The 21166-nt window shown below is 45.2% G+C and overlaps 2 long non-coding RNA genes across 5 annotated transcripts in view; one reads left to right on the forward strand and one right to left on the reverse strand.

The window, feature by feature from the left end:
* The first annotated feature begins 240 nt into the window (after positions 1-240).
* LOC123362932 overlaps positions 241-21166 on the forward strand; it is a 78304-nt gene continuing 57378 nt past the window's right edge. For both annotated transcript variants that reach the window (XR_006576649.1, XR_006576650.1), the window contains exons 1-2: positions 241-374; positions 21013-21079. This is a non-coding gene — a long non-coding RNA (uncharacterized LOC123362932). The remainder of the gene's footprint in view (positions 375-21012; positions 21080-21166) is intronic.
* Positions 15163-21166, reverse strand: part of LOC123362930 — a 66043-nt gene continuing 60039 nt past the window's right edge. For all 3 annotated transcript variants that reach the window (XR_006576647.1, XR_006576646.1, XR_006576648.1), the window contains 2 exons: positions 17403-17551; positions 15163-15333 (listed from right to left, as the gene is read on the reverse strand). This is a non-coding gene — a long non-coding RNA (uncharacterized LOC123362930). The remainder of the gene's footprint in view (positions 15334-17402; positions 17552-21166) is intronic.

A 21166-nucleotide genomic window follows, 5' to 3' on the forward strand; every position in this document is an offset into this window, starting at 1 on the left:
AACTATGTTAAATGTTAAGCTATGTTAAGACCTGTTATGGTTACAAAAGCTTATGGGTTAGTTAATCATTACCTCAGATGTTTATCACCTGCACCTTTAACTATTTATTCCTACCTTGCAGAACACACTGTTTTCATTATCTTTTAATAAGTAACTAATGTGAATGAGAATAAATACACCTGTTCTCTCAATACTCCAGGGACTTGCATTTCCCTTCACTGAACATTTTGAGTAGAAATTGCTTTTAAACTTGTTTTCTGAAAGATCAGACATCCAAATTCTCCTGTTCGCTGATATGTGCAAATGCAAACCTGGAAGTTTCCAGAAAATGAGATGAATCATGATTGTGGGGATAGAAAAGAGCACTAGAAAAGGTCAGCCTGGCACTTCTTATTGCAATACTTTTCAATGGTACTTTAAATATCATTCCCACTGCTTATCTTACGCCTTATGCCTTGTAGTTATTTCACACCTGTGCAAATTGGATACAACATTCTACTAGCCTGTTTTCAGAGGTGCTGAGTATCTGCACTTCCCATGTACTTCAATAGGACTTGGAGGGAGCTGCCAAAATCTGAGTGGTGGCATCTTACATCCACTTTGAATCTGGGGCCAATGGTGACATAAGGATCCAGGTGCCCCCATACACTCTGATTGCTTTGTGCAGTTCTGGTGATGCTGAGCAGCTGCAAACCCAGAATTATGGCTGCTTTGAGTCACTGGACCAATGCAGAACAGCTGGAGAGCACCAGTTAATCTGGTCTAAAAAGAAAGGTAGGGGAGAATCAGGGTTTATGAGCAGGGGCGGCTCTAGCCATTTCGCCGCTTCAAGCACGGTGGCACGGTTGGGGGCGCTCTGCCGGTCGTCGGCATGCCTGCGGATGCTCCACCGAAGCCCCGGGAGCAGCGGACCTTCCACAGGCACGCCTGCAGGAGGTCCACTGGAGCCGCCTGCCGCCCTCCCAGCGACCAGCAGAGCCCCCCCTGCGGCATGCTGCCCCAAGCACGCGCTTGGCGTGCTGGGGCCTGGAGCCGCCCCTGTTTATGAGCACTTTTAGTCCCTCCACATATCTTTTATCCTTCTATCATTTTAGTACTCTTTCCAGCTTTTCTAGATCTTTCCACAATTTAGATAGCAGAACTACACATGATATTCCATGTGCAGTTGTACCAGGGCTTTAGACAACAACAGTATTACTTCCCTAGTTTTACAGCTGATCTCCCTTTGTGTGAAGCATATCAGGGAAAAGCAGCGGCTTTATTTATTGTGATGTTGTTCTGCAGGCTTCTCTCACCCTTTGGTCTAACTTGGCCTTTATGCTTTCCAGATGTGTCCCCCTATCTGCAGATGTACTGCTGAGTTACGCTCCATAGATATATGCCTATTAATGTCATCTCATTACAGTGCTTAGCTGATTAGGCACTATAGAAGAACCATAGCTAAATGAAATAAAGCTTAGATGGACAGGCAGATGAAGGGCCCACTACTACTAATCTCTGCAGGTCACCTTACAGTTTGAACTGGTCCTTTTGTACATTTTCTGCTATTCCAGTGTTATCTTTAAATGTAATTGCAATTGAATTTACAAATCCCTATAGATCACTAATGAAAATATCTTTATTGTACCTAGCACAATGGGGCCCTGCTCCCTGAGTGGAATCTAGATGCTACAGCAATACAAATGAGTAATGATGGTAAATTCTGCAGTACCCCACTTAATCCGCCTCCACTTGGAGATTTTACCATTAATGTTTACTCTCTGCTCCTTTCTCATCAACCGATATCTAATCCCTCCTCTAGTGATTCTATTTGCTTGGCATTTCTCCAATGTTCTTTATCAGTTTATGTTGACTGCCTTCCATATGTGTAGATATATACTGGGCCAAACTGCCACCTGGTGTAAAAGAATGAATACCATCTTTGTAGTCACTGGAGCTTTGCCCTTTTCCACCAGCAGAGAATTTGTCCCACTGTCGACACTATATTTCCTTTTGTGGCTATGGTACTGCCACAACAGTTGTTTGCACACAGCAGTTGCAGAATCAGGCTTAAATCAGTGGTTATGTTGAAGGAGAACATTCATTTTGACAGTATTAATTATTCCTGCCAACCCTGTGTGTATCTGTTATTAGCTACCTTTCTCTGAAACATCTCCATATTGACTCGCATTATTCAGTGCTTGGAAATTTTGCCTGGAATAAATGCCGGACTAATGGGCTAATAATTTCTTAATTCTTTCTCACAGTGCTTCTTAAACATAGTCACTCTAGTCACATTTAAGCAGCCATCAGGTGCCTCTGATACCTACCATTTATTTAAGATTTTTAGAGTTTTTTATTCCCTCCACTTCTTTTAAAAGACTCAGGGGTTTCCCACCTGCACCTACATTTAATTTTGCTGGGTAATTTTTCCACTCTCTGTTTGCCCTTTGCTTTTGATCTAACTTGCCTGTAGTAGTCTCTGTACAACTTTTCATGAGTGATGTACCCGAGTGTTCCGATTCTAAATACCTAAACTGTATTGTTAAATTTATTCACCTAAATTTGGGTTATTGCTGATTATGCACTAGATGTATTTTATGACTTTGTGGATAATCTAAGCACTACTCCCAGATGTACAGGCACTCGTTTCTCAACCTGTGTATTATATAATTTTAACATTATCTTTAATAAAATATTTAAATCTGTTCCCTCATTTCCTCATTATCCTGGCCAGTGAAAACAGACTAAAAATAGCTCTTTTGCTGTGACCCGCCCCTCCAATCATGCACTATTTCACAGTGCCTTTCTGCCTCCCTTGCTTTCCTTGATGCACATCTTTTATTAGTTCTTTTCCTTCCCCTTGCTTCAGTTTACTGGGGATGCAGAGTCTGATCTAAAACCCAGTGTCATAAATAGAAACATCCCCGTGGACTTCAATATCCTTTGGATCAGGCCCTTATTACAGTAAAATGAGTCAGCATTCATGGTCTCCATTCCTAGCTTTGCCTGTGACTCCCATGTGATACTGCACAAGCCAGAGGCTCTGTTTACACATTTGTAGGATGGGGATATTGTCTACTTTGAGGAGTATTTGTGAGGCTTAGTCAATTAATGCATGTAAAGTGCTTTGAGATCTACAGATGATTGACACTCAGGAAGTACAAAGTATTATTAGTTCCTTGTGCAATTCTTTCCTGTGGTTCATTTCTTTCCACAATTCTTCATGAAGCATATGATTGCCTTCTTTGTTTATTCTGTGGTTCCTCTCTGAAGAATGACTGTTAAAATAACTCAGCATATAAATTCCTTGGGTGTGTTCAGAGCCCCGTTCACTAATTTGTGACAATAATATGTTTGTACAACTGTTAGTCCTGCAGAAGCAATGCAGCAGCTGCATGATCAACAACAGTTACCTACATTCCATTTTCAGGACCATCTGTGCAGTGCAACCCCACTGTCTCTGAACTACACCCTTTACACCTGCCCAGCCCCATTAAAGACCTTAAGGTGGTGCTGGTGCATCCTCTAAGTAAAAGGCAGTTGGATAAATATACGTGAGGGCAGTCGTTATATTGCAGAACCTTATTACAGATTCTGATATATGATCCAGAAAATGCACAGCTTGACTCCCCGAGCCCAGAGTGTTTTTAGTGTTCAATTGATTACTGTTGATTATTTAACTCATCCCTCTTGCTACCGCCTCGCCTTTCCAGCTAGCACTATAGTCTATTTTACATTGTATTTAAAGCCTGGTATCATAAAACTCACCCTGCCTTCACTGTGCTCTTTATTAAGTTGCCTGTAAAGCGCCATCTGTTTTACCTGACAGAAAGAACAATATTTTTTATATATTATCAGTTTTCTGTTAACCCTGAAGGTTAATATGCAATCAGCCCTGCAATCTGCCTGGTCTGAAAGGCAAAGGTAAAGGGTAAACAAGAGGTAAGAATCTTTAAAGTGCCAGCAATAGTTTTCCATTTGTCATCTACTGTAGGTAGTTCGCTTGTTGAGTACAGATAAATAAGGGATTAACAAAGCACAGTCATCATAGGTCTAAACAGAAATGAAGTTCTAGAGAACAGAGAGAGAGCTTGATAATTTTAGATCCAGTAATAATATTCATTGTACTTAGAAGCTTCATGCATCACAGCTCGATGTCCTTTAAAATAGCTCAGGTTGGGCACCCACTGTCACTAGTCCCTTTTGAAAGCTTTGGCCACCGAAAATATCTTCTTCCCTGAATGGAATGTTTTCTTCAGCGTATTGCATAAGGCGTCAGCAAATCTTTAAACCAGTATCCTGCAGGAACAAAGAGCTTGGCAGCCTACTGCATTATTCTCTGCTGAGACATTGTCTCTCTCTGACAAATCTGGTACCTTGCCCTCACAAACAGCACACCCTGCAGCCATGAAAACAAAGTACTGTATCCTCACTCCAAAATCTTGACCATTACATAGTCTGCTACCCCTTTCTTTATTTGCCAACGGCTGTGAATTTATGGTCAGCGGAGAGATCAGTGGAGTGTAGGCTTGATTATCCAAATTCCAATATTCTGAATGCATTTAACAACACAATGAATTTCATTTTGTAGCCCACAAACATTCAGCAAGCTTGCATTTTCTAATTAAATATCCAGATGGCACTTCATCAGACTGAAGCAATCCAGCTTTGATGGGCAGGGACCTTCTTGTTCATAGACACCCAAAACCAGGCTGTGAATGAGCTCCGTTGTCTCTCTATTTTCCCTAATTTGACTCCTCTAATAATAAATGACTGCACCGTGCTTTGTACCAACACACATCTATGCCAAATGAAAGATGGGGATGATGGGACATGATTCATGCCTTGCATGCTGAAAATGATTTAAAGAACTTGAAAGTGCTATCTGTATTCTGAAACGGGGGAGGGAGACTCAGAGGGAAAGTTGGCAAGAGGTTGTGGAATTTCACAAGTCTTTCATTTTTTATTTAATGGGGATTTGTATGACCTTTGCCATAGTACCATGGCAAATAGTAGGAAAATATTGACAAACACATAAAGGTATCTGAGGAGAAAAGCCAGCCAGTGCTCCTCACAGTAGAATGTCAGCTTAACACTCTGGCCATGCAATGAGATTCCAGTCAGTCACCTCCATCATATGATAAGGGGAAATCAAGGCTACTAGTAAACTTGCAGGCGTAATGCACTGGTGAGTGTGCGGTACTGGTCCCCTTCTGTGCTCAAACTGCAGATGCTATTACTGTCCCCCATTACCGAGGCTTGGCTCTTTATCCCAAGCTGTATCAGCTCCTGCTTTTAGTTCTGGAGGTCCCCAGTTCAATCCCTAGTGTGTCAGCCAAGATGGTGACCATCATACAAGCACTGAAAAGGATTTAGGGGTCACATTAGACAAGCAACTGACCATGACCTCCCAGTGTGATGCTGTGGCAAAAAGGGCTGATGTGATCCTTGGATGTATAAACAGGGGAGGTGATTTTTACCTCTGTATACAGCATTTGTGAGACTGATACTGGACTACAGCATCCAGTTCTGGTATCCACATTCTATAAAGGATGTTGAAAAACTGGAGAAGATACAGAGAAGAGCCACAAAAATGATTTGAGGGCTGTGAGAAAATGCTTTATAGTGCGAGATGTAAAGGGTACAATCAGTTTAGCTTACCAAAAAGAAGATTGAGAGGTGACTTGATTACAGTATTGTGATGGGGCGGACTAGGCCGAGAAGCTCCCTGGTGGAGGCCTCAGGGGCCTGCCACACTTGTCCCAGGTAAATTGCAGTGGAGAAGTCCTCCAAGCAGGCTAGAGTGGCTGCAGGGGAAGCAGCCAATCAGGGCCAGGGAGGGCCCTATAAAAAAGGAGCTACAGACAGTGCTGTTTCTCACTAGAGAAGTGTGGCTGGCTCAGGGAATTGCAGTACAATGGACAGCCCAGTGCTAGTAGGGATTGAGGGAGTAAGAAAGAGCTCCTGGCTGGCTACTGGCCCTGAGCTTAGAAAAGCCCTGAACTAAAGATACGGTAGTGGTGAAGGCTGAGGCCTGGAGTAGTGGGCCGGCCTGGTCTCCCCTCACCTTCCCCCCCGAAGTCAGTGGGGAAGGGCCTACAATTGAACATCAGTAAACCCCAGCTGGGCCTGGGGCCAAAACAGAATTAAGAGGGCAAAAACATTGCCTCCAGGGAGGAAGCCCTGGGGGTATAACCTGAAGGCAGGGCTGGGACTGGTTTAAAGACTGCGGACACACCCACCAGAGAGGGCACTCACAAGAGGTGGGTGCTAGCCCCGTTACAAGTATATAAGTACTTTGACAGGGAGAAAGTACCAGGGCTCATTAATTTGGCAGTCTATGGCATAAGAAGAAGCAATGACAGGAAGATTCATTCATTCAGATACATTCAAATTAAGCACATGTTTTTAACTGATTAACTATTGGAGAAAACTATCAAGGGATGTGGTGGATTTTCCAACTCTTGCTATCGTCAGATCAATCATGGGATGCTTTTCTGGAAGATATGCTGTAGTCAGACACAAGTTATTGGGATCAATACAAAGGTAACTGAGTGAAATTATTTGGCCTGTGACTTACAGGAGGTCAGACTAGATGATCTATGGTCCTTTCTGGCCTTTAATTCTATGAGCTATTTGTGACTCGTATCTTCAGTTTTCATCCTAATTTTCGTCCTGTGGGTATGTGAACTCTCAACATTGCCTAGCAGGACTTGCCATTGTCACATGTTGAGCTATGCTTCCAAGATATTATTTTAGAGTTGTTAATAGAAACACTAGCCCAAATAGATAACAAACCTCAGTGGATAAAGCAGCACATCCTTGAGGACTATCTGTATTTAAAAGGGTCCATTGGAAGTTGGTGTTTATAGAGAATTTAGCCTAATATTGAGAGGTGTTTGGACGAGGAGGAAGTGCAACTAGTTTATTTTGGTTTTATAAAATACAATTGTAAAAGGATGATCTGAGTAGGTTAGTGGATGGAGTTAATGCTACCAAAAGTTTTTGAAACTGGAGACCTGGTTTTCTTCTCACTTATGCTAGTGTAAATCAGGAATAACTCCATTGATGTCAGTGGAGCAAAACTGGTATTAAAAGCAGTGTGAGAGGAGAATCCAGCTTTAGGGCTTAAAGAACTTAAGGGCTATACGTACAAGGAGGGTGCAGTTACACTGACACAGAGACTGCGGTATCACTCTCCAGGAGGGGCCTCCGAAAGGACAAGCTAATACCATGATGTAAGTATAGGTGATATTTCAATACTCTGTAACTAAGTTTAGTACCACCCTAGCAATGATTCATGGAAATGATCTTTCTGTTTCTGTGCTACTGCCCACCAGATCTGAAATGATTTTCAGGTAAGACACCCTGAAGTGGGCATCTAAATGTTAGCGGGGGCAGCTACTGAATGAAACAATCAGTCCCTGGGCGTCTCAAGGTTGCAGCTTTCTTGCTCAGACTATGTTACAGTAGGGCTGGTGAGGGCCACTTTTGGCAAAAGGTAAGTGGATTGACCCCAGGGTTATGGGAACAGCCCAATGGTTAGATGGTTAGAGCCTGTGGCTGGGGGGTGAGAATTGCCCCGTATATCTCAGGGTACGTCTACACTACGGGACTATTCCGAATTTGCATAAACCGGTTTTGTAAAACAGATTGTATAAAATCGAGTGCGCGCGGCCACACTAAACACATTAAATCGGTGGTGTGCGTCCACGGTCCGAGGCTAGCATCGACTTCTGGAGCGTTGCACTGTGGGTAGCTATTCCGTAGCTATCCCATAGTTCCCGCAGCCTCCCCCGCCCCTTGGAATTTCCGGGTTGAGATCCCAGTGCCTGATGGGGCAAAAATCATTGTCGCGGGTGGTTCTGGGTAAATGTCATCAGTCACTCCTTCCTTTGGGAAAGCAACGGCAGACAAGCATTTCGCGGCTTTTTTCCCTGGATTGCCCTGGCAGATGCCATAGCATGGCAATCATGGAGCCTGTTTTGCCTTTTGTGACTGTCACCATATGTGTACTAGATGCCGCTCACAGAGGCGATTCAGCAGCGCTACACAGCAGCATGCTTTTGCTTTTGCATGACAGCAGAGATGGTTATCAGCCATATTGCACCATCTACCATACCATAAATTGGTAATAAGATGATCGTGGCTACCAGTCCTTTTGCACTGTACCATTTGCTGCTGTTATAAGTGCCCCTGGCTGAGATCAGCCAGGGGCGCAAAAGCTAAAATTGGGAATGACTCCCTGAGTCAATCCTTCCTTTTTGGTATCTAAAAATAGAATCAGTCCTGCCTAGAATATGGGCAAGTGTACTAGAGAACCACTGTATATCATAACCAGAGAGCACAGCTGCTCTGTGTCAGATCCTGCAGAAATTATGAGCTGTATGCTATTCACAGGGGGTGCTCCTGCAACAACCCCACCTGTTCATTCTGTTCTTCCCCCAGCCTTCCTGGGCTACCATAGCATTGTCCCCCCACTTGTGTGATGACACAGTGACTTGTTAGTGAGAAATGAGTGGAAGGCAGACTCCAGCTGCTATGATAGTCCAGACAGGACATTAAGCAGTGTGTAGGAGAGGAGCCCAGCATCCCACTGCTAGTCCAGGGGCAACTGAATCTTTTCTTTACACATGAAGGGTGGGGGCTGATGGTGCTCAGCCCCCTGTTGCTATGATGAAGATGGTTACCAGCCATATTGCACCATCTACCAGGAAAAATTAGGGGCAGGCACCCTTGATCAACCTAACGGATGCTAGTCGGCATGGTTACCAGTCCTTTTGGTACCCCATGTGCCAATAGGCTGATGATGAGGACGAATACCAGTCTTATTGCACCATCAGCCACCCATGGCAGGGGGGGAGCAAGGATGTTGGTGTTGAGTGCTGCAGCATCGTGTCTATCTGCAGCATTCAGTAAAGATAGGGTGACATGTAAAAGAGTCAAGAGAGGATTGTTTTCCCTTTCACTTCTGGGGGTGGGGGGGGGGTGCGTAGATTGCCGAGCTATGCCCTGACCCACCGCGGACACTGTGTTTGACCCTAGAAGCATTTGGAGCTCAGCCAAGAATGCAAATACTTTTCGGAGACTGCAGGAACTGTGGGATAGCTTGAGTCCTCCAGTCCATGAGCGTCCATTTGATTCTTTGGCTTTCCGTTACGCTTGTCACGCAGCAGTGCGCTGAGCTCCTGCTATGGCGTCTGTCTGGAGATTTTTTAAAAATGATTTTGAATTTCGTCTTCTGTAACGGAGCGCTGATAGAACAGATTTGCCTTCCCTTACTGCGATCACATCCGCATGGTCCATGTGGGAGCTCTTTCTTTATTTTGATTTTTAACTGCATCACCACACGTGCTGGTCGGAGCTCCACGCTGGGCAAACAGGAAATATTCAAAAGTTCGCGGGGCTTTTCCTGTCTACCTGGCCACTGCATCCGAGTTCAGATTGCTGTCCAGAGCGGTCAGTGGTGCACTGTGGGATACCGCCCGGAGGCCAATACCGTCGATCTGCGGCCACACTAACCCTAATCCGATATGGTAATACCGATATTAGCGCTACTCCTCTCGTTAGGGAGGAGTACAGAAACCGGTTTAAAGTGCCCTTTATACCGATATAAAGGGCCTCTCAGTGTGGACAGGTGTGGCGTTAAATCGGTTTTACGCTCCTAAAACCGGTTTAAACGCCTAGTGTAGACCAGGCTTCAGTGAGGTGTTAACTGGCTTTGTCATTAATTTGCTGTCTGACCTTCAGCAAGTTACTTAAACTCACTATACCTCAGTGTCCCATCTGTGAAATGGGGTTAGTGATATTTACCTTCTTCTTTAAAGTGTTTTCAGATTCTTCGATGAATGCTGCTTTTGGCATGACCATGTGATATCTGCACCTGCTACATACAGCTTAGAGAAGTTAACTTCCAAAACAATGGAAAATTCTTTTGTCTCATCTGGCTTGCCTCGAAACAGGCATCTTTCCATTTGTGTGACATTTTCTTATAAGAGGAGTGAAGGTAAATAATATACTAAAGAGCTCTTCTGGAAACAATTCATTCTCCTATTTAGTCAATGGAATTAGGCAAGAACACCTTTTACCAAATTCACATCCTGATTCTTGAAAACACTGTAACAAGGAAAAGAAACAGGATTAATCTAGAACTCAAGCAGGGGCAGCTCTTGTGACTTATTCAGAGTTACCTTGGGCAGAAACAGGAAAAACAAGAACGGTTTTGCTTTACTCTAGCGTGACTCAGTTCATGGCTGTATTGAATTGGGAAATATGCCCGTGACAGGTGAGTATCACAAGGAGAGGTGTCACATACTTCGCTGAGACATGCTTCTGGAGAAATTCACTTCATCTCTGAGAGGACAGACAGCATACAGCTGCTGAGTCAGACCCGGGACTTCCTAATGCGCAAGGTCTTCAACTTGTTTTCCTAGTGTTAGGCAATGTAGCTGTTTAGCTTCTAGGCTTAACTTTTCCCACTGGTTAGTCTAGCTGTGTCTATATCCCATGGACCTTCAACTTTGCTTGTGCTTTTCTCTGTATTTCTTATCCTGTGATAATACGCTTTGCTTTTATTTTTGATAGCTGGATTTGGATACGGTAGTGGGCTGTTAAATTGGAATTACCCTTTGATGGGCAATTTAAAGATGTCTACAGGAGTAAGTGCCCAAATCCCATTGAAATCCAATTGGAGCTAGGCACCTAACTCTCTTTTGGAAAACCCAGCCTTGAACTCTGATTTCAGAGGGAAAGGAGTCAGCTGGAGTGTGAGGCAGAAGGGAATGCAACTGTCCCTGCAAATGGTGCTGTGAGGAAGTAAACTGAGGCAGGTTGGTATCCACACACCAGTTAACAGCTGGTTAATAGCCACCTGAGCCACAGTGTTGGTTACACAGTGTTACAATATTTTCTGTCTCCCTGGGCTGTTGGTGAGAGATAGACAAGGGAGAAAAATGTTATTTGTTAGTGAAGCTGTGAAATGACCTGGAGAGAAACAGGATGGTTGTTCCAGAGGGGTAGGAGCTGCTGAGGAGAAGGATCTTGCACAGCAGGGTGGAGCCTGTGTGGAGGGATGGAAAGGAAGCCAGGGCAACTAAAGGAGAGCTGGGGCAGAAAAGAGGGGGATCCATGGAGTAGTTTGGAGATCATTTTCAAGGGGAAAAGAGCTGTTTCAATCTGGATCTTGGTGTGCATAAGGCAGCTACTGGGGTTCTCTAAGAATGGGGTGATGTGTTTGCTTCCCTGTGCATGTGAAAAACTAGCTACTGGCTTGTCAAAACTCCCCTGCCATTCTCCATTTCCACAAGCAGCACACCTAAGGCTTTTCACAATCCAGTGCCAGGAGAGGGAGAGGCACTGACTGTTAAACTGTCAGCTGCCCCCATTTGTGTCTTGAAAGAAAAACAAACTTTCCGGCTGAAACTAATTTTATTACCAGTACAAAGTCCAGTGTTGTTGTTGGCACAGGCGAGCGAACCTGTGATTTGAAGGCAATGCACTTGACCTGTTAGATTCCAAGGGAAAGTGACTGAGTGTCCTAGCAACTCATTGAAAACTCTTCATAAGACTCCCTAGAATCCTCCCCCTGCAATTCCTTCTCTTTCGTGGTTCCTTATTTGATTAACTGTCCCCCTACATGTGTCTGTGATCTGATTAGCACCTTTTTTTTTATTTTTCCAGCCTTGGCAAATGGTAGGAGACATTCAGCAGGTTCCTAAACTCCCAAAAAGCTGAACAGCAACCAGACTTGTAAATAGTCTTCCACTCTGCATTCGGATTCTCTTTTCACTTAGGCCCTATCTCTACTGAGGACATTTGTACTGGGTTACACCCAGGGTTCAGAGTCCAATCTGCTGCCTTGTGCTCTAGAATCTAATTACGGGTATGTCTTCACTAGGGTGACCAGACAGCAAGTGTGAAAAATCGGGACAGAGGGTGGGGGGTAATAGGCGCATGTATAAGACAAAGCCCCAAATATCAGGACACTCCCTATAAAATCAGGACATCTGGTCACCCTAGTCTTCACTGCACAGTTAACCTGAGCTCTGACATGGGTTTTAGCCTGAACTTCTTTACTGCCCATGCTGAAAAATATCTGACCTGGTTTTGGAGGTGCTTTAAGTTTGCTGACCTGGTGGTAGTGGGGAGTTACAACCCACTTTAACTCAGGCTCAAACCTGCCCATTTTGCAGTAAAGACACAGGCTAAATCCCTTAAGTGCTGATAGTCCTCCAATGCCCTTCCCACAATTCCCCACAAAGGACAAAGTCTCCTGCAATTGACACAAAGAATCCTACAGTGTCTCAGCACAAAAAAAAACCCTGTGATATGCTTAGGTTCCAATTTTATAGGGACGGTCCCGATATTTGGAGCTTTTTCTTAGAGAGGCTCCTATTCCCCCCCAGCCCCGTCCCGATTTTTCACACTTGTTGTCTGGTCACCCTAGATATGCCACCCACCCACCCAGGTAAGTGCAGAAACAGTGTGGACACAGCAACACAGGCAGGGCTTTGCAGTGGGCATGCTCGCATCTAGGCTAGGCTAACCTGGGTACCTATCCCCTAGGCTAACTGTGTGGTGTAGATATAGCTACCGCCTGGCTGTATCTACACTAGGAGTGCTTTGCCACTGTAGGAACACCAGTATACTATACCAGCAAAGTGCTGCTAGCATGGACACAGCTTTATATACCATGCTGCTATGCAGCTATATTGGTCAGGGGTTACACCTCTTCATACCCATGCCTGACATAACTCTGGTGCGTAGTGTAGCCCTGGCCTGAGTGTCTAGCTGTCACGGGTGTGAAGAAGAAACACTCACTTCATGTTTTTGAGATTAACCTGGAGCCTGAGTCCAATAGAACAGCTGAGAGGCAAGAACTGCCCCATACATCTCAGTGAGGCGTTAACTCAGATACCTGGTATTGGTAATTTCCCTGCCAACATTGATTGTGAAAGCACATCAGATAGGAGAGGGAGATTGCAGACCTGAGCAATCTGCTATGAGTGATGCCTCATGCTGGCACCGTGAGTGGGGGGCACTTGGGAGAGACGGCCACTTACTTTTTCCCCCCCGTCAAGAAGGAGCCAACCCCAAAGAGTCCAGTAGAGCCCTTAGGTCTAGTCAGACCCCACTGAAGAGGAACCACGCTGAGTAACTCCCAGAGCGCATGCCCAATCATAATTCAAACAGCTGTATAATGAATGCACTGCGAGCAGCGCCTCGTGTTGGCAACTGGCGCAGGAGGAGCTTATTTTGTGGCCGGAGCTTGGAATACCTCTCTTCCGCCCCCACAGCTTGACCCTGCCTATAGCAGTGCAACAACGCCAAGAATAGACACGCGGTGGTGTAAAACAGAGCTTGCACCAGTGCAGCTTACCCCAGTTTGAAAGCTACCTTAATCCGATATCCTCAGTATAGACAGGGCCTAACACTTGGGCTGAGTCCACGGATGGCAGTGTGAGCGAGAGATTCAGGTGCACTGTTCTGAAAAAGTCTGATATTTTTTAAATAAGCCAATAATTTCAGCTTGAATTCTCAGTCCCAAGGGGGTTGTTTTCATCCGCTGCCGGGTGTGAAAGCCACTAACCTTTCAAAGAAGGCAAAACCTCTCCACCAGCAGCCCTGGCGCTGCTTCCAGTCATCAGGCTTTCCCCAAATGGCTGCAGGCTGGCAGCACCTTGGGACAATGTCAGAGGCCGTTCTAGGGCCTCTGACTGCATGTGCCAAGCAAAGTGTTTTTGCCCACTCCTCTGTCTGTGGACACCTGTCCTCCAGAAAGTGGGTTGAATCCACCAATTTATCTGACCGAGACTACTGAACAGCATTCACAAGGCAAGATCTTTCACGCACTACCAAGCTGGGCTACGTTTAACATATTCCACATTTCACTGACCGCCTTACGAGCAATCCCAGGCCAGATGAGGAGTCATTAGTATGTAATTCTATACACATGCAGGCTAGGGTCGTTTGAATATGGAGGAGCAGATGCTTTGGAGAATTACCATATGAATCCATGGCATGCAAAATACCACACAAAATTGCTGCTTATGATGATTGTCATTTTGTGGAAACAAAACCTGAAGCCAATGGGATGGAATTGCGCATATTGAAATCCCTGGGTAATGCAAACTGTCACCAAGTCCTATTGGATAGCCTGGGTAGACTGCTGGAAGCTGACCTCTTTGCAAATACTTGCTGGGAGGAAAAAAGATGATAAATGCAGTTCTGAGTCTCTTATTTTTCATTCAGAATCTCAGATAGTATCAAGCAGTGGGAAGGTAGCAATTAGCATTCATTTAAACTGGAACTCGGGAGGAATGTTTAATACTAAATGTATCTAAAGATGGGAGTTAAATTAGTTACTATCTGGAAACTAAATTTGCCTCAGGAGAGCTTTCTCACTGGATTTGTTTGCCAGTATATTTAAATAAAAACTGTTTTCCATCCTTCAAATAAGTTTCCCCAGACAAGCTAAGGAATGCAGCCAGCCTGAAAAGAAATCACTCTCCCTCCTCTGGCTTACAGGTTTGCTTTCCATTGTCATCCTTAGCATTGTCCCAATGCTGCAGCCACAGATAAACTTGTTCGTTTAGCCTAAATTTGCACACAGCTCTAGGACTTATAGTTACCACCATCTCCTCTACAATTTATGGCGATGTCCTGTCTGCTGTAAACCGCTGCAGTGCGCCTGGTGAACTCTCCCATCAGCATAAAGGAACCACCTCCGTGACCGGCAGAAGCTATGTCGGGGAGATCGCCAATATACTGCTGTGCACATGAGCGCTTCTGTCAGTGTAACTTATGTTGCTCGGGGGGATGGTTTATTCATAAATTATGCTGGCATAGCCTTAGTAACACTGTTTTATGGAAACTGACTAGGGCTCCAGAGAAATTACCGGCTGAAATACTGGCTCTACTGCAAAGAAAGACAAAACTCTCATTGACATCAGTAGGATTTCACCCATAGAAGTTAATAAAGAATGAGTTCTTTTCTATAGAACTTTTATTTTAAACCACCAAGAGAATTTTATAGGATGGATTTACTTTCCTATTAATTTCTATAGAGTATTTAAAAAAACTATAAAGGATATCATGTTCTATTAAACCCTACAGGACTTATTCATAAAGGGCAATCCTGTGCAGCCTTCTTTATACAATGTCTTCTTTAGGCCTCTGAGTCCTTGCATCCCCACACAGGAGCCCTGTCTTGTTAATTCAACTTGTCCTGTCTGATATAGGTACTAGAAGCGGGTGGTTCCTTTCCTGTTGCTTATTGTGCCAGCCAAGCAGAGACTTGGATGAAATCCCAGAGCCCTTGCTGGATGGAACCAAATTAGACAGAGTCACACCCTGCTTAAAAATGTAAAAGGTTCAGATTAGAGCTGATATTATAAAGAGCTACACAGTTCCTTCCCATCTCTTATCTAATACATTCTGTTCTTCCAAGGCTCTCAGTAGAACACCGGCTGATAAGAAGCTAGGGTACAATGGTTCTCAATCAATGGTGTTAAATGTCATCTTTCTTTGAGGGGACCTAAGGGCGAAGTGTATCACCATGAATATCTGATCCTATCTACAAACCGTGGTGTGCAATGATGGCAGTCTATCTAGAGAAAGAGGATCGGTATCTATCCGCCTACCTACCTAGTCATATGGCTCCTAGCACCAGAGATTCTGGACACCACCCTAGAACTAAAATGTATCTCTCTCACTTTCTTTCCAGCTTTATAGTGTAGTGTTTATGGAAGAGAGGGGGAGGAAGGCTTATGTTTTGTGTACAGTTTACTATGGAGGAGCTAAGGATGTGACCAGCGAATGGGGTATATATTCAGCAGCACAGAAGTCAGGCACAGTTTTTTCAGCAGCAGAACAGTGTTCATACGAACATAAGGATGGCCATACTGAGTCAGATCAATGGTCCAGCTAGCCCAGCACCTTGTCTTCCAACAGTAGCCAATGCCAGGTTCTTCAGAGAGAATGAACAGAATAGGGCAATTAGTGAGTGGTCCATCCCCTTTCCTCCAGCCCCAGCTTCTGTCAGTCAGAGATTCAGGGATACTCAGAACATGGGGTTGCATCCCTGACCATCTTGGCTAATAGCCATTGATGGTCCTATCCTCCATGAACTTAGCTAGTTCTTCTTTTGAACCCAGTTGTATATTTTTAGTTTTCACAATGTGTCCTGACAATGAGTTCCACACACTGACTGTGCCTTGTATGAAGAAGTAAGTCCTTATGTTTGTTTTATATCTGTTGCCTGTTAATTTCATTGGGTGACCTAGGTTCTTGTGTTCTGTGAAGGAGTAAATAACACTTTCTTATTCATTTTCTCCACACCGTTCTGAATTTTATAGATCTCTGTCATATCCCGCCTTAGCCATCTCTTTTCCAAGCTGAACAGTTTTTAATTTCTCCTCATATAGGAGCTGTTCCTTACCCCTAATCATTTTTGCTGCTCTTTTCTGAACCTTTTCCAATTCTAATATATCTTTTTTTAGACCATTTTTCACTTAAGATAGTTAAGTCCAAAGCAGACCGTGAAGAATTACAAAGGGGTCTCACAAAACCAGATGACTGGGCAACAAAATGGCAGATGAAATTCAATGTTGATAAATGCAAAGTGATGCACATTGGAGAAAATAATCCTATCTATACATACAAAATGATGGGGTCTACGTTAGTTGTTACCAGCCAAGAAAGAGATCTTGGAGTCACTGTGGATAGTTCTCTGAAAACATCTGCTCAATGTGCAGCAGAAGTCAAAAAAGGTAACAATGTTAGAAACCATTAAGAAAGCTTATGTCTTATTATCTAATCCTATCAGAATACTACTATATAAATCCATAGTACACGCACACCTTGAATACTGCATGCAGTTCTGATTGCCCCATCTCAAAAGAGAGGTTCATGGAGTCTAGGTCCATCAATGGCTATTAGCCAAGATGGTCAGGGATGCAATCCCATGCTGTGGGTGTCCCTAGTCTCTGTTTGCCAGAAGCTGGGACTGGACGACAGGGGATGGATCAATAATTGCTCACTTTTGTTCATTCCCTCTGAAGCATCTGGCACTGGCCACTGTTGGAAGACATGATGTTGGGCTAGATGGACCATTGATCTGACCCACTGTAGCTATTCTTATGTTCTGATTAGATGAAGTGACCAGAATTACACACTGTATTCAAGGTGTGGGTGTACCATGGATTTATGGTCATCAGACTGCAGCTGAACACACCAGGTCCACCTAGTTGGAACTGACTAACATGCTGTTAAATATAATCCAGGAGACTCCTCCATTATGTTCAGGAGCAAAGCAGGTTCCCCTGGATGCACTGCAAATGCTCAGCACCTTCCATTGGAGCCAGATCGTCAAAGGGTCTGGCCCCAGTGGAGAGTGTTGATACTCAGTCCCCATGCAGTACCTGTGGTGTGGTTGCTATACAACATGGTGCCATTGGTTGCCACTGGGAATGCTTTGTGGGGCTGGAGATGCTTGTGCAGTCCACGGGCTGAAAGCAGCAGGTGTTGCTCAGGAATTCCAGGCCTCTGCACCTCCTGGCGGCTTCTCCAGCTGCAGCAACAGGAAAGGCAGGAGTTGGGGTGAGGTCGCAGGCTGCGGGGGAAGCTGACCAGGAGGAGGGGCTGCCTGAGCTTATGGGAGAGAGAGAGCTTATGTCTGGGGAGGAGGAGGAGGAGGGAGAGGACATTGCACCTGGCCTGAGGGTGGTTGGGAGGGGCTTTCTGAATAGTAAGGGTGGGCTGGAAGTGACTGAGGTAGGAGTTCTGAGCAGGGCGGGAGGTGAGCTGGCAAGGGGGAAATGATGGGGGTGAGGGGTATGAGCGAGGTAAATGGGTGGCAGGGGGTAGAGCTGGAGGGAGAGAGGAGGAGGAGGAGGCTGGTGTGGGAGAAAAGAAGAGATTATGACTGGGAGAAAACAGCCCAACCCCTATTCTTTCCCACCTTGCCCTGTATGGTGCCGTATCTTGGTTTTGCACATTGAGAAGTGGTGGAAGAGGGAAGTGTTGGGCCTCCTTTTCTATCCCCTTCCCCACCAACCTCCCTTATCCACTCACTAGACCCTTCCCTGCCTCGGTTGCTCACTTGGAACATGTAAGGTGGAGGCGAGTAGGTGGGGCAAGAAGACAGGGGGAGTGGGGCTCTGATACCTGCCACCCCATCACACATTTTTCAGCACCAGCTGTTGCTCGCTACAGGGCTATAAAACCAGCAGAAATAGGGCATGCCTGGGTTTTGGTTTGTTTTAATAACAAAGACAAAAGATGAACCTTGCAGCCATGTTTTCAGGTTGATGGGACAGAATGAAACTGCAGCGTGACACCGTTAACCATAAACATTTCTAAGCAACACATCTTCCAGCCCACCAGGGCAGCCTCCAATCATTTTGCTTTTTTGCAAACACTAAAATGTGCCTGAAAAATCAACAAGTTGAGGGACAATTTTGACCAAAAAAGTGCAGAAGAACAGGGCTAATGGAAACAGTTACTCCTGCTGGTCTTTTTAGGGGTAGACCTCTGGAAACGTGGGATTCTTTTTAAGCTCTGTGACTTGCATTTCTGATAATAAAGAGCGATACAAAACCTGCAAGGCAGCAGCCGCTGAGGCATTGCCTTCTTATCTACATATTTTTTTAAAGATTCAATCAAACAATCAGGCTAGCAAGTAAATCTTGTGACTTGCTTTCACCCCCTCACTCATGCTTCCCAGACGCAACAGAGAATATAATAACATTCATTGTACTGTGTTAAAAATAACACGGGGGAAGTAATACTTCCCTTTAGCTGAATCAGCCTGAGGCAGATTTTTCTAGAGAAAGGCAAATCCCGTAACAGGACATTTCACATTTTGAAAAATGCCACTGCAGACCACAACAAAAGCTTGTGTGTGGCTCTGCTCCCCTCAGTCTCATTCTGTGACTATCCCAGCATAGGGCTTGGGCTACTATGCAGACAGTTCAAGCTGCTGCCTAAGGCTGCAAAATATTAGGGTTGCAGAATGTTCAGTAAATATTTGCTTTCGGCAGCTACTGGCTAGTTTGCCTGGGGCAGTAGACTCTGTAGCGACAGCACTGCCTCAGTACATAATGCAGTGAAGCAGTCTGGTCTAATGAGGCTGTGTTGTCTAGTGGTTACAGCATGGGATTTATTTGGGGGTTGCTTTTGGGGTTTTTTTTTGTTTGTTTTTTTTGCATCAAGACCTGGTCTTGGGGGACTGAGAGGAAACAAGTTTGAGGGTTATTGGATTTGTAGTGAGAAGTTGCCTTCAACCTTAATTCTAGAGACGCTACCGCTGTTCCAGAATTAATATAGAGGAGCTCACAACTTGTGGCCATCATAGAAGAGATTACATTTCAAAGGATGGATAGGGTGGCTCAGTATATGGGGCAACAGACTGGTACTTAGGACACATGGATTCTAGTCTCAGCTCTGTTATAGACCTTGGACAAATCACTTCACCTTTCTGTACCATTTTCCCTCCCATCTTTTGGCTTTTTCATGTATTTTGACTGTAAGCATGCGTGATGTGGGAACCCCTCCCTTTGGGGAAGCTAGGCCCCCTGCCCTGCCCTTTCTGCCCTCCCCTCGTCCGCTAGAGTCCCAGCTGAACCACCCTGAGCACCGGCCCACTCTCTCCAGCCACCCCGAGTCCCAGCTGACCCCTGGGCTGCCGGCCAGCCCAAGCGTGGACCTGACCCCCCAGCCACTGACCGGTCCAAGCATTGGCCCGCCCACCCCAACCAGCCCACCCTGGGTCATCAGTCAGCCCAAGCTGCCCATTGGCCCAAGCCACCCCAAGCCGTCAACCAACCTGAGCTGCTGACCAACCTGAGCCACCAGCTGGCCAAGCCCCAAGCTCTAGGCTGCTGGCCCAGGCTGAGCCCCCGCCAGCTTTGGGGGAAATGGGGAGCAAGGGTGGGGCCTCAGGGCAGAACATGGGTGGGACCACAGCCTGGGTTTGGGGAGGCTTAGCCTCTCCTGGCCTATTATACCTGCCGCCCATGACTGTAAGGTCTTTGGGGCAGGAACTGTCTGTACAGTACCTAGCACCATGAGGCCCTTGTCTCTGTTGGGGCATCTAGGTGCTACTGTAATTTTAACGAATAATAATAATGGTTTGAATGAGCAGAGAGAGACGGCCTAATGCAGGGGGATGGGAGGCTGTTCCTTGCACAAGGACAGCATGGAAAAAGGAACTAAGTTGCGAGTAGGAGACAGAAATAAACAGGGAGTGAAGTGGGGTAGGAAGATTCCTTAAGCAGAGGAAGAAGTGTTGTGTCTCAGAAACCTCTGTCTAGTAATGGTTGGCTAATGCTGACAGCTGTACTCTTGCCTGTTTTTCACCAGCATAAATATCTATATATCCTTTTAGTGAGGAATACAAAATCTGAAGGAGCAGCATAGCTCTATGTTGGAGAAAGGGAAGTTTTTGGTAAAAATTAAGCATCTTATTCCCCAAAGTTCTAAGATCTCAAATAATTAGTGTAAAGTCACGTGTTGTTCTTTTCCTTTGACCAGTTCCTCGTAATACCAACGTATGCTCCATCCTTCATATGGCTTATTCTGATGAGATTGTATTGAACTCTCTGCTTTCAGCTAGTCCTAATGGTGTTTGTAGACCTCTGCTTTTATCATAAAGATGTTGATGGTTCAGGAGGTGGCGTTCTTCCCTCTTAAGTACCCACCAGTGCCCCAGCATCGAGCGAGGGGGCTGCAGATGCGCTGCTAGAGATGCCATCTTTGGGAGGAGATGTCAGGCCAAAGAATGTAGGATGCCATGTTTAAACTCCCATAAATCTCTGCTGAGCAGAAGGAAAAGCCGAAAGGATGGTTGTTTAAGTTCCAGAGGCTGGCATTGGTCCAGCCTTATCATTTTCCAAGGGTTTCCAATTACCAAGGCAGGTAGGAAAATGCTTACAATGCAGAACACCTGCAGTCCCACCCCGGGGTTAGTAATCTCTTACAAGTGATAATAAGAATGTAATCAATAACTGACTTCCAGTTTGCTTTCACCAGAGACCCTGGATCACTGCTGATCTTTGGTCAAGCACATGACCGGCGCCTGAGAAGCATACGAAGTTAAGTAAGTCAGAGTGCTGTATTTCATTAGGTCTCTTGAACAGTAGAACTGACAATATTTTGGCTCTTAGTGAAGGGCTTGTATAGCACG

The sequence above is a fragment of the Mauremys mutica genome, chromosome 2 (genome assembly GCF_020497125.1).
Source record: "Mauremys mutica isolate MM-2020 ecotype Southern chromosome 2, ASM2049712v1, whole genome shotgun sequence".
NCBI classification, from domain to species: domain Eukaryota; kingdom Metazoa; phylum Chordata; order Testudines; family Geoemydidae; genus Mauremys; species Mauremys mutica.